Here is a 14,890-nt window from a genome sequence, read left to right on the forward strand (position 1 = left end):
GCTTATTCTTGGGCTATGGAAAGCGTTTATGTGAATATTTGTATAAACTGATTTTTTGTGTATTACTGTTTGTGGAAAGTTATGAGACTCTTACCTGCACATATTCGCCATTGCTGACGCTATTGATTGAACTGTTTAACCACATAATACTTGTATAAACTGTTATGTAAAGTCACATGTATGAAAGAATTTGTATTGCTTACTGTATTCTATATAATAGGTTATTGAAAGGTCAGTGCAAAGCCAAAATTTTATCTAGTTATATGATATTTACGTATTAATATTATCTTTTATTTTTGTCTATATTTTTTTGACGAATTTGGTGGTATTTTCACCACCAATGCTGGCAAAAATACCATCAAATTCTAGCCGTGGAGGAAGGGCATATGAAAGGTGGCTACACTGAGCCACAGCGCCAGAGATCGCTAGAGAGCATTGTTCCGCCGCCTCCACTGGCACAGTCATTATTGAGATGTGCTAGAAGGCAGTGCTTGTCGAGGACTCGTAGTAGTCAGTTCGTGTTCAGATGTGCTGGTAGGGAGTGCTTGCTGAGATGTGATACTGAAAAGTTCTTGTTGAGATGTGGTAATAGCGAGGCGGTGTGGAGCTATATTGTAATTATGAGAGTGATTTTGGTCAATATATGAAGGTAACGAAACTTGATTTATTTTTCATTATTTCCATGTTTTAAATAATGTGTCATTACAGGTTCAGTCAACAAAGCATCTGGCTTGTGTTCTTGGATTAGAGTGTAATTGTGGATCTCTTGAGTAATTATGGTATTTGTATTTTCTTTAATTAATTCAGTATAAATGTTATTTAAAAATTCTTGTGTTGTTGAAGAAGAACCGTGCCAGATGCGTACGTTGAGTCACACTCCCACACACAGAACAGTTACTCTTGTGCTTGTTGTTGCGTTGGTTTTATAGTTGCTGGGGACTTAATTAATTAATTGTGTTAATGAAAATTTCCATTTCATTCCTTGTTGTTGTTCTATGCAGTCAGATAGCGTAATAATAACAGTCAGGGCCAACCGTTTACGAGACTTGCGTAATCGGACAGTACAGCGACTGAAAATTAAAATTATTTCCATTACATTTAATTAAGCCCCCATGCAAAGGGCACGGCCGACTTCCTTCCATGTCCTTCCCTAATCCGATGAGACCGATGACATCGCTATCTGGTCTCTTCCCCCAAACAACTCCCCGCTCCCCCCCCCCCCCCCAACTGAATAATATCGGGGATAGGCTACAACTCCTTCTCACTCCCATCTCCATTACTGCTCCCCTTTCAAGACCTTCGAGTCTTAAAACTGCAGTCTGTTTCCTGAACATAGATTTTTTTTTCTTCTCTGCGTTCAGAGTTTCACAGTCTATTTCTGTCAACATTGCCAAAACCTTTCTCTAAATCTACAAATATTATAAAGATAGGTTTGGATTCCTTCAACCTAGACTAGGCCATAGGGTGAGGGGAATATCTGCTCCTAAACGACTTCAGAACCGAAACATTGTTGCATTCATAGCAACTTCTGGCTGATTTCTGCATTGCTCGGGAACTCAAAATACGAGGTGTTTTGCTTCGTACAGAGGGAACACATCAGCGAACATGCGACGGTGCGGGTGCAGGTGAGTCACACCCACGCGGTTGGCACTAAGCCACTGTGGGTTTCGCGATAGTACTCCGCCACTGCGGTCCCAGACGCGCCACTGCCCAGCGCCGCCGGGGCTCGTTACGTATTCATTATACACACTGTTTAACGCAGCCACCTCAACTTTGTCTGTTGGGCAACAACAATTTCCAACTAGCCGTGCTATTACAGGCGGATTACTAGTTTTGCTTGAGAGTCCAAGCTAGTAGCTTACCGCACTGACAAACTTTCGGCGTTTAGCACGTTTTGCTACAAAATCATTATAAATAAATTAGCCACCTTGTCCACACACTATCAATTCAAAGCAAATAACGAGCTAATAAAGCGAACCAAACAGTCCACTGCTAATACTAAACACAACGTCGATTTAAGTGATGAAGTATCACAGCCAGTAGAAATCAGAAATTAAAGTAACAGTCGTAGACTAAAATGTGACGTCACCTGAACTCTTTTACTGCATCTTTGGAAAAAGTCATTCGAGAACAGAAAAAGACCCTACAAGAAACCAGAATAAATAAAGAAAATTGAAGACCAGAAAAGCGCGCAGAACAAGAGACTATGTTTTGCAAATGCTCAATCTTTTTTGCTAGAGACACATATTTATGACTTACTCAAACGAACCTATTGTGAAAAACTGCAAGGATATCGGGCCTTCAAACCTATACAACCTAACTAAAGTGCATACCATGGACTTTGGATTATTTCAAGTCTCTAGAAACTTATTTGTCGGGAGTGTAGCCGTTGTCGTGTCCCACTGACGTGTCCTGAGAGTGAGTGGAAGGACTGCGTTGGTGCGCGTCAGAGAACTTACTTGGCATGAGGTCTCGGTGGTGTGGGCCGCCAACTCCTCACTGCTCCGTTGTAGAGAAGGCTGCAAGGTGAACTAGAGTACGGAACTCGGATAGGATCATAGGGAAGCTTTCATGTATGAACACTCGATGTATGGAACGATTATACTGGAAGTACCCCTGGCACTTGTGATTTAAATAAGATTCTATATACAGAGTCCAATGATTGTCTATCTGGCTATGCAGTTGCCATTCCTAACTTCCCAAACCTAAGTCCTAATACAGCAGAGGCGAGCGCACCAGACTAAGTGTCAGCTGTGTCGAATCAGCCTAAGTCCCTACTTGTTGCTGTGCTCAATACTCTCCTGCAACTCTTGCAGCATCCCGACGCCGACTAACGTGGACCGGCGTCCTAGGTACCTCACTCCATCACTGTCCTTCGATCTAGCGGCTATCCGCTTTTATAGGGGGTAGTGCACCCGGCACCACTTGTTCTAGAAGGTTCTAGCAGGTTCTAGCACCCCCGAACTTTGAGCCCTGAGTAGGCTAGTCACGCGGCAGCATGTGATGCCTTCGTGATGAACTAGCCATTCTCCACTGTTTGCTGTGTCCAAGGGTTGCCACTAACTGTGCTTGAGCCTCGTGATACTGCATAGTCCGCTCTTGTTAGTCGAGTACACATTACACATTACACATGAGATAGTCTGGTCACGTCCGCCTCGCTTGATCTGTAGCAATAATTTTCCAGCCTACAGCCTACATGATTTTAATTCTATCTTCTACTATTCGCGACACCGTGTACGAAATTCGAACGTGGAGAGCAAACATTTCACACAACAAGGTTATGGCATATGGTGCTACAGAACAATGCTGAAGATCGGATGGGTAGATCGAGCAACTAAGGAGTAGGAAGTGAATCGAACTGAGAAGAAATGAATTTAGCTATGGCACAACTTGACTACAAGAAGAGGACACATCTTGAGACATCAAGGAATCGTCGATTTGCTAGCATAAGGAAATGTGAGAGGTAAAAATTTTAGAGCAGTAAGCAGATTAAAATCAATGCAGCTTGCAGAAATTATGGAGAGCTAAAGGGTCTTGCACAGGGGAGAACTGCATCGAACTTACTTTCGGACAGAAGAGCGTAACACCAAGAACAGCAACATGCTCCTGTATATGTCATTTCTAATAACGCAGGCCTACAGTTTTACATGGTGTCCAAACCACAGTCCGGCAATGACTACCGCCTCGATTCTGATTCCTGTCCTTCGAGAACCAAGCGCTCCACTTACCTTACGATTCTTAGTTCTACACAATTTTCACTTTTCCCCATTCACATGCAGACGACACAATACTCGTCTTTCGCAATGGGATGCGTCATTTTGTTCTGGACGCTCTAGCGGCCTGCGATATCGTAAAGAGTACTAGAAACGTGAGAAAACGGATACTGGTTTGTTGGTCGGCATGGGTCATAAACAGAGCACCCGATTATCCCAGCTCGATGGCCTGACTGCTGCCAACAGCAACGAACTCTTCTCCTGCTGCAGGTTTAATTCGTATTGGCCTCAAGCTTGATCACAGTGAAGGAAGAAGTAGCACAATTCTGCTGACATAAGAGTACATGCTGACTCAATTAAAGAGATTTGCTATTCAAAGAGAGTCGTCAGTACATTTCCAAGAAGACGCACACGTTTAACGCATTATGGAGCACTGAAATGAGTGGCAACAGCGCTGCTATTATAATGAATGACTAAGGCACAGGCAGGCAGCGTTCCGTCAATAAGAAAAAGACCACGGAGAAGGAATCAAGGAACAATATGTACACTGAATGTGAAAGATTGAGGGCGAGCGAGAGAGACCTAGCGACCGTATACAACAGTAAAACATCGAAGGCTACGTTAGCGCCAGCGTAGAAGCGTCTGTGGTGCGGATGCCGTCGTAACTGCAAGTTGCCATCGTAACTACGGTACATCAGTTGCTGTGACTTGTGAGCACCAATAAAGTAAACCGTTATACTCGACGAAAGTGGCAGCTGTCGCAAAACGATCGGAAATACGGGCGCGTGCTCAGATCTAAGCCTCTGAATTTTTAATTAGAAAACTTTTATAGCTTTTTAAATAAAACAAACATGATTAAGATTCTATTTCTTTATTCCCCATGTCTGCATATTTGCACTTCCTTGCCGCCACAGGGCTCCAAATTGTTGCGTATAGCACGGCGCTGTGTAAAGTAACTATTTCTATGCCTGAGAAACAGCGTGCTGTAATCGAATTCGAAGAGTTCATTGTCAAATGGAGCACCCACTCCTTAAGCACGACACCCGAGGGCAGCTACACTTGCAACAATCCGAGGCTTTGGTTTCACTGTCATCGATTATTCTCTACACAGTCCAGAGTTAGTCCCAAACGATTTTCATCTGTTTCCAGAATTTAAATACCACCTTGGAGGACTTCAGTTTGATAGTGTTGAACGGTGCAAGCAGAGGTGGGGTTGTTCTGTCAACATTGTCAAACATTCTCAATGACGGTATCAATAAACTAGTCTGTCGTTGAGAGAAAAGTGTTCGTCACCAGCGTGACTATGATGAGAACTAAATATGTAGCTATGAAGAATAAAGATGTAGACGGTTAATATCTTTTATTTTTTAAAAAATAAAGCTTTAAGAGTTTTGGCATGAAAAAATTCAGAGACATTACTTTTCAGCCCGCCCTCGTACACCAGTCTCGGTCAGCAATATAATTTTTATTAACATCTCATCATTACGGGTTTGGGGATATTCACATCATCAGGTCTGCTAAAAATCATATAGAGTCCTCTGACGCCTCCTACCATGTTTCGGACAGCCAATGCCCAAGCTGTAGATCGTTTGGGGCCTTAAGCAAACTACTGCAGCGTAGCGACTAACCTGTAGGTCTATGTGGCCTGTAGGCTGACTGCAGAAGATGTATGTTGTTTTCAGATTATCCCTCAAACTGAGAGCGGGCGCTAGCGTTGGGCGCTGTTTAACACCTCAGCACTCTAAGAAAATAGTGGACTGTGCAGAGATGGACTACTTTTTTTATAGCCTAACAGAATTTTCAGCTTTCGACAAAGTTACTTAGATCTGTTAGGTTCTAACAGCTGTAGCCACTTTTCTGATGGATATATGCGCGAGGCCCTCTTTTAAGTTTCCCCAACGGGATTACTTTTAACGGACAGGACAGTCTTGGCAAAAATTACCACCTTGTTAATTCTCTACAAAATAAGTGGAAAATCTCTCTGTGTCTACGTATTATCAATAGTTGTTTAGTATCTGTCGTCAGCCTTCGAGCCATACACAAATTTTTTCTACGCTTCATGGAGTATACGTACACCCTGTTCTATCTTCACTGTCGCAATCCGTTCCTCGATAGTCCTACGTCTCTGTGTCATATTGATTTCTATCTGATAACTGTTTACCTAACCTGGCTTCCTCCATTCTGTTAAAAAATGTAAATGTCGTGTGACTAGGGCCTCCCGTCGGGTAGACCGTTCGCCGGATGCAGTTCTTTTGATTGGACCCCACTTCGGCGACTTGCGCGTCGATGGGGATGAAATTATGATAATTAGGACAACACAACACCCAGTCCTGGAGCGGAGAAAATCTCCGACCCAGCCGGGAATTGAACCCGGGCATTTAGGATTGACATTCTGTCGCGCTGACCACTCAGCTACCGGGGACGGACCTCCATTCTGTTGATATTCCGTTTCCATTTTATGCATCCCTGCTCTCTCATTTATACAGTGTATATTAAATTCTTCTTTTATAATTTGTGTTTGATCTCGGAGGGCATCTTCTTCAACTATCCTTAAAAATTTCATTTCAGACGAATGTATTCGTCTTTTACCTTTCTCAGTTAATGTCCAAGATTCTCTTCCATATGTTTGAATAGGAGTAGCCGATACTTCGTAAAAGTTTAGCTTTTATTCTTCTCACACAGTGTTCTGCGTATTGTGCCACACATCATTTGATACTTATTTAGTTCGTTAGTTGCTTCGTTTTCATATTCATAGCTAGTGATGCAGACTAACAGCTGAAAATGTGGTACGTATTCTGTCGACTTTTCATCCAGTGCTCCCTTGGAGCATATTAGATATCTCTCTTTGAAGGCTATTACCCAGTTTTTTAATGAAATTTTCAGATGATAGCTCTTAAATTTTTGATTTTGCGATGTCTTGCAGACTGGAGGCCATTTTATGTCTGGTAGAGAATTTTTTAGTCGTCGCCAAAAAGCACACCATTTGTGTGTTTGTGTCCTGGTGTCACTCTGACACCTTGATTAACTTCCCGTTTCTACTGTCTAACGATGTTGTTTAAGTATGAAGTAAACGTAGTACGTGAAAGGCTATATCCTAATGGCATTCTTTTTCTGATCTTTATTGGTCTTGTCTTCCCTTCCCACGCATTTATTATAATTTTGATGTGTTGATATAAACGCTTTGTCCTTTGTATTAAATACCTTAAGATACCCTCCTTCATAATAATAATAATAATAAAAATCAGACACTGTTGTATTCACCAAATACTTTTGGTGTCAAATATATAAATGAGGCAGCAAGAGAACCAGTTTCCTCCGAAAGTAGTTGCTCTTGTGAGGTGACTCTGCTTGCATGCAGTAACTGTACTGTTTTGCCATGGGGTCAAGTAGGATTAGGGAACAGCTATGACAGGAAGAGGTGGTAACGTAGATTGAGAACGTTTTACAATGATTTATTAATGGAAATTTTACAATTCTTTAGAATGAACATTGCGTGTGGCGATATGGCGATATAGATCAATGATCACTTGCTCTGATGTGCCTTTGATGACTGTTATATCCCAAATCCAGTGAACGATGATTAATATCACTTGTACAGGGTGATTAAGCCGTCCCTTCTGCCCACAACGCCTTCAGATAAGCACTAGCACTCCGTCTTCAGGCCACAAGTGGCCCATCGGGACCATCCGACCGCCGTATCATTCTCAGTTGAGGATGCGGATAGGAGGGGCGTGTGGTCAGCACACCGCTCTCCCCGTCGTTATGATGGTTTTCTTTGACCGGAGCCGCTACTATTCGGTCGAGTAGCTCCTCAATTGGCATCACGAGGCTGAGTGCACCCTGAAAAATGGCAACAGCACATGGCGGCTGGATGGTCACCCATCCAAGTGCCGACCACGCCCGACAGCACTTAACTTCGGTGATCTCACGGGAACCGGTGTATCCACTGCGGCAAGGCCGTTGCCACCCTTCAAATAAGACGTGCCAGATTTTCACATACTCTCGCTCGCTACATACAAACTACTATCCTACAGGAGAAACAATCAGGACCTTTCTGCAGGAAACGTAATGTAGTAACATTTTATAATGGAATGCGTTTACGGTGGAGACAGTTGTTTCTGAATTATTTATGAAAAACGTACAGATGTGACCTTCAAACACGTCTTTCTTGAATAACGCAAAAACTGTGGCCTCTAACAAAAAGTTATACCACAAACAGGTCCTGTTAATTTTTTCTGTAGGTCTAATAGCCTGAACGTAGTCAGCGAGAAAACGTGACATTCTTGAATGTGGTATCTGAGGACTTTGCGGGCTGCATTAAGACCCAGCGGTAGGAGCAGCTGAATCACGTTGTACAATGTTTGTCTGTTCATGATGGCGAAAGTAGATGGGTCGTAAGACACTTTCCGAGACGTAGTGCTATACTGAGGTAGGCCGGCCGGTGTGGCCGAGCGGTTCTAGGCGCTTCAGTCTGGAACCGCGCGACCGCTACGGTCATGGATGTGTGTGATGTCCTTAGGTTAGTTAGGTTTAAGTAGTTCTAAGTTCTAGGGGACTGATGACCTCAGATGTTAAGTCCCTTAGTGCTCAGAGCCATTTGAATTTTTATACTGAGGCAGTGTCCTTGAGGTACTTAATGCCTGAGGTAACTGACTAAGGAGAACTGTGTGTCTGCTTACATCCGCATTTACTGGATAGATGTCCATTTGGGAACTGCATATGCGACGTAAGGCACATGCACAACATAGTGCTTGTCGAGTGCGCCCGCCCTGTTTTGGTGCTTAATCTTGCTAAGTTGCGCCACGGCCGTACACAGTTCAGTGCTCTTCTGTGTAGGCTGTGTCCCGTATCCTCTGGAGAACGCACCCCATTCATAATAAATTTCTACACTGCCGGAAAAAAGTGCGACACCCTCAAGCACTATGTACTGTGGCACCGAAGTATGATATGCGCAAACTGAGCAGTTGTACGAAGATATGATTGGTGCATCCTGAGCGGTTGTAGTGATCAGCAATTCATTCTTCACGGATCAGATGGTGCTCAGGAGGACTGTCTGTGCTCCCTCTGGTTTTACGGTACTGGCAGTAACTATGCTGAGTTTAGAGGCGGACGCTGTTTGCAGAATTCGTTCTAGGGCACAACATGTCTCGCTGACGAGTAAATACTCCTGTTAAACAACTTCAGCCACTTGAATTGCGGCGCTTTGTAGACCCTAGAGAAGCCAGAGAGACGTATCGACGGATTGCCGCACATGTTGAGAACAATGCATCGGAGGTCTGTGGAACATTCGTTACCCCCCCCCCCCCCCCCCCCCCAGACCTGGTTTTGCGCGTCCGTATAGTAGAGACACACGTCAAGATCGATGCATTGTGCCAGCAGCGGTGGCCAACCGATGCTGATCCAGGGAGAAATCTGGGCACGTGTTGGCACCTGATGTGTCACCAAGGATACTTGAGAACTGTCTGCTTGCATCATACAAATCGCGTAGAGTCAATATCACAATATAAAAACATATGGTAGTAGCTATAGTAGCATAGAATACACCAATTGAGGTAAGACAGCCTCGAAGTGTTTACCGAAGCCTTCCCACTGGAAATAGCTAGGTAAAGGGGTCTCTTTTGCTATCTAAATCTTTCCTTTCGTGTATTATTTTTTTCTTAAGAATATAGTAATTTTTTCCAATTGTACTTTACGTATCTTGGGTTTTTTTGTCTTTTTTAATTAACAGCTTAATTATTTAAAAAAACAAGGAAAGTACTAAAATTCTGAAAATAGTCTAGTTTGCAGTAACAAACGACCCACTATAGTTACCAAGGTGGTGGGCCACCATATAATGTTAATAAATAAATAAATAAATAAATAAATAATCAAGAACGTGTAGGCTACCACTGACACTAACAAGCTCGGCTTCTCTGATGGCCTGAAAGATTCGACTGGAGAGTGTAATGGCACTACATTTTCTTCATTGATGAGAGTAGGTCCTGTCTGTACGTTCTGCCACGAAACACAGGTCCCAAGTAAGGCTAAATGGTGAGCGGGGCAGTAAGTTACAACTCGCTATCACATCTGGCAGTCCTGCAGAACAAAGGAACGAATTCAAGCTGCATTTCCCAGGCTATTATTTCCGTGTTCCTGCCATTAAGCCACACGAGGTAGCCGCGCGGTCTGGGACGCCTCCCACGGTTCGCGCGGCTCCTCCCATTAGAGGTTCGAGTCTCCTTCGGGCGTGGGTGTGTGTGTGTGTGTTGTCTTTAGCGTAAGTTAGTATAAGTTAGATTAAGTAGTGTGTAAGCCTAGGGAAAAGTGGCTTCAGCAGTTTGGTCCCATAGGCACTTACCACAAATTTCCAAAAAAGTGACATTTATTCGACAGGAATGTGCTGTACTTCTTCAGCAGGACAATGCATGGCCACATACATATGTTGTGACGCAAAGTGCTCTTTGCGGTGTACAACAACTGTCCTGGCCAGCAAAATCAGCAGAACTCTGGCCAATTGAACACGTGTGGCACATGGTGAAGCAGGAACTTACTCGCTCTCTAGAGCCTGCAACAGCCGCTAAGTGGGTGGAGCTAGGGACAATCTATGACACGATGCCATTCGACACGTTTGCGATAGTTTGCATGCGAGAATACACGCTTGCTTTTCCCCCAGACGGGAGGTACACTGTTTATTGATGCTAATGTTTGGACACCCTTTAGCGCGACATGTGTACTTAATTTGGTTTCAATTCGTTATCTTGTACTCCAGAAATGATGTGCTATGTGTCACATCGCTTGTCAATAAAATGATCTTGTCCTTGATGGTGTTACATTTTTTTCCGGCTGCGTAAGTTATTTCTGGTCTCAAAGGCTACCTATGCTTTAATTACGTTGATTATTCAGTATATACACTACTGACCATTTAAACTGCTACACCATGAAGAAATGCAGATGATAAACGGGTATTCATTGGACAAATATATTATACTAGAACTGACATGTGATTACATTTTCACGCAATTTGGGTAAGTAGATCCTGAGAAATCAGTGCCCCGAACAACCACCTCTGGCCGTAATAACGGCCTTGATACGCCTGGACATTGAGTCAAACAGAGCTTGGATGGAGTGTACAGGTACAGCTGCCCATGCAGCTTCACCACGATACCACAGTTCATCAAGAGTAGTGACTGGCGTATTGTGACGAGCCAGTTGCTCGGCCACCATTGACCAGACGTTTTCAGTTGGTGAGAGATCTGGATAATGTGCTGGCCAGGGCAGAAGTCGAACATTTTCTGTATCCAGAAAGGCCCGTACAGGACCTCCAACATGCGGTCATACATTATCCTGCTGAAATGTAGAGTTTCGCAGGGATCGAATGAAGAGTAAAGCCACGGGTCGTAACACATCTGGAATGTAACATCCACTGTTCAAAGTGCCGTCAATGCGAACAAGAGGTGACCGAGACGTGTAACCCCATACCATCACGCCGTGTGATACGCCTGTATGGTGATGACGAATACTCGCTTTCAATGTGTGTTCACCGCGATGTCGCCAAACACGGATGCGACCATCATCCGAAAAAATGACGTTTTGCCATTCGTGCACCCAGGTTCGTCGTTGAGTACACCACCGCAGGCGCTCCTGTCTGTGATGCAGCGTCTAGGGTAACCGCAGCCATGTTCTCCGAGCTGATAGTCCATGCTGCCGCAAACGACGTCGCACTGTTCGTGCAGATGGTTGTTGTCTTGCATACGTTCCCATGTGTTGACTCAGGGATCGAGACTTGGCTGCACTATCCGTTATAGCCATGCGGATAAGATGCCTGTCATCTCGCCTGCTAGTGATACGAGACCATTGGGATCCAGCACGGTATTCCGTATTATCCTCCTGAAGCCACCGATTCCATGTTCTGCTAACAGTCATTGGATTTCGACCAACACGAGCAGCAATGTCGCGATACGATAAACCGCAATCGCAATAGGCTACAATCCGACCTTTATCAAAGTCGGAAACGTGATGGTACGCATTTCTCCTCCTTACACGAGGCATCACAACAACGTTCCACCAGGCAACGCCGGTCAGCTGCTGTTTGTGTATGAGAAATCGGTTGGAAACTTTCCTCATGTCAGCGCATTGTAGGTGTCGCCACCGCCGCCAACCTTGTGTGAATGATCAGAAAAGCTAATCATTTGCATAGCACAGCATCTTCTTCCTGTCGGTAAAATTTCGCGTCTGTAGCACGTCACCTTCGTGGTGTAGCAATTTTAATGGCCAGTAGTGTAATAAGTTCAGCCGTCTCTAGAGAGTGTGGTATCACGGCTGCAAAAATTTACTTGCAAACAAACAAAAATTATGAAAAGTTTTTTTTTTTTTTTTTTTTTTTTTTCTTCGAGGAGACACTTAATACTTTATAGCTACCGTCGTATATCGCCAGCCTCTCGTCCCGAGTACCATCCACGAACGGAACAGAAAGGGGATGAATGGATCATGTAGGCTGCAATTTGGAGACGACGCCACACACACTGGTTTACGGAGTCGGGCTGTAGATGCAGAGCAGATAGCCGCCTCCTGCCTGCAGCTGACCCCGTCCGCAGTCGTGTAGATCAGCGCCACAAAGGGCGACACTTGACGCCGCCGCTGCACTTGGCGACGCCGGGCGCGGCAATTTTCCGGTGTCGGGTCCCGCGCTAATTACGGAGCCCCGGCCCGGCCTGCAGCGCGCCGTCCAGTCCGCCGCCTCTGGCTCAGCAGGGCCTTATCGCGGCGGCTGATTGAATTATTTCATTAGAGTCGCGCGTGTATTGTCGCCCGGACACTGTAGCGGCGACAATGGGCGCCGCGGACTTAAATCAGGCCGGCCATTGTCGCGCGCCTCGTCGGCATAATCCCATTGTCCGCCGGCCCGCGCCTGTTTAGCGGGACAGGTGGGCGCCGCAGTATCTCAGCGCGACACTGCCTCACTCGTAGTCTCAACCCAATCTCGCACTTCTTCCGTGTGTAGCAGTTCTGTTCAAATAGCTACGACGCGTTTGGTCACCATTAGTAGGCATATTGGCACCTTGCACTTTTCTGGAGACTAGAAATCTACTCTGCGGGAATCAGCATGGGTTTCGAAAAAGAAGATCGTGTGAAACCCAGCTCGCGCTATTCGTCCACGAGACTCAGAGGGCCATAGACACGGGTTGACAGGTAGATGCCGTGTTTCTTGACTTCCGCAAGGCGTTCGATACAGTTCCCCACAGTCGTATAATGAACAAAGTAAGAGCATATGGACTATCAGACCAATTGTGTGATTGGATTGAAGAGTTCCTAGATAACAGAACGCAGCATGTCATTCTCAATGGAGAGAAGTCTTCCGAAGTAAGAGTGATTTCAGGTGTGCCGCAGGGGAGTGTCATAAGACCGTTGCTATTCACAATATACATAAATGACCTTGTAGATGACATCGGAAGTTCACTGAGGCTTTTTGCGGATGATGCTGTGGTATATCGAGAGGTTGTAACAATGGAAAATTGTACTGACATGCAGGAGGATCTGCAACGAATTGACGCATGGTGCAGGCAATGGCAATTGAATCTCAATGTAGACAAGTGTAATGTGCTGCGAATACATAGAAATATAGATCCCTTATCATTTAGCTGCAAAATAGCAGGTCAGCAACTGGAAGCAGTTAATTCCATAAATTATCTGGGAGTAGGCATTAGGAGTGGTTTAAAATGGAATGACATATAAAGCTGATCGTCGGTAAAGCAGATGCCAGACTGAGATTCATTGGAAGAATCCTAAGGAAATGCAATCCGAAAACAAAGGAAGTAGGTTACAGTATGTTCGCCCACTGCTTGAATACTGCTCAGCAGTGTGGGATCCGTACCAGATAGGGTTGATAGAAAAGATAGAGAAGATCCAACGGACAGAAGCGCGCTTCGTTACAGGATCATTTAGTAATCGCGAAAGCGTTACGGAGATGATAAACTCCAGTGGAAGACTCTGCAGGAGAGACGCTCAGTAGCTCGGTACGGGCTTTTGTTGAAGTTTCGAAAACATACCTTCACCGAAGAGTCAAGCAGTGTATTGCTCCCTCCTACGTATATCTCGCGAAGAGACCATGAGGATAAAATCAGAGAGAGTAGAGCCCACACAGAAGCATATCGACAATCTTTCTTTCCACGAACAATACGAGACTGGAGTAGAAGGGAGAACCGATAGAGGTACTCAAGGTACGCTCCGCCACACGCCGTCAGGTGGCTTTCGGAGTATGGATGTAGATGTAGATGTAGAAACAACGAGCAAGAATAAAGCAGCAGCAGTTTGTGTTGGGTTTACAATCTCTACCCACCCCTGATGAACTTTCCCCTCTGCAGCTAAGTGGTCCACCATCTTCAATTGAGTGTGTACGTGCCGATAGTCTCTTCTAGAAGACACAGGAAATGTACTCGCGATTGCGAATGTGAACCACCATCGGCAGTATACTGGATTGACGACACTGAAAATTTCCGTCGGGCCGGGATTCGATCCTCAATTTCGCGCTTTACGCGAGCGGTCGCCTTAACCGCTTCGGCTATCAGTGCACAAATTTCGGCGAGACCCAAACTTCTGTATGACGTCATGTATCAAACCTGCGCTCGTGCGTTACTTACGTTCCCGTCCCGGAAGGACATACAGGGTGTTCTGAAATTCCCGCTCCAAACTTCTAGGACTTGTAGAAGGAGAGTGAGTACGTGATGATCCTTTGAATACGAACGCATGTCCGTAAACGTACCGCTTCCGTTCTACGACGGTTGCAACGGAGATGTTTAACTCGTCTACTTCTGCTTGAGGAATTGAATTAGGCGTGACGTAGTAGAATTGTTACGTGCCACTTCGAAAGGAAACATAACGAAACATCTATTTATGACTTAAGCATATTATTTGTATTAACGCTTCAACAATATGTTTTCATATTACTCCAAAACAATAAAGAATGCAGCTGCCGTACATACAGAACGTTACTGATGCATTACGACAGCGACTCGATGTGGTGAGCGTCAACGTTTTTACAGACATTGTACCTACGAAGCATGTTCTGGCACAATCTCTTCATCCCAGCTGGTGTCTCTTTAGTGTCTAGTGCAGCGGCCTGAACTCGGGCCGGCAGATCTTCCTCTGTCTCTACAGGAGCCTCGTAAATAAAACTTTGCAAGACAGGCGGTAAGTGATAT

General features: G+C 44.8%; 1 pseudogene; it reads right to left on the reverse strand.

Annotated features, from left to right (window-relative positions):
• Positions 1–7,561: 7,561 nt before the first annotated feature.
• LOC126264082 (5S ribosomal RNA) lies at positions 7,562–7,678 on the reverse strand (annotated as a pseudogene).
• Between the last annotated feature and the right edge of the window lie 7,212 nt (positions 7,679–14,890).

The sequence above is a fragment of the Schistocerca nitens genome, chromosome 6 (genome assembly GCF_023898315.1).
Source record: "Schistocerca nitens isolate TAMUIC-IGC-003100 chromosome 6, iqSchNite1.1, whole genome shotgun sequence".
Lineage (NCBI taxonomy): Eukaryota > Metazoa > Arthropoda > Insecta > Orthoptera > Acrididae > Schistocerca > Schistocerca nitens.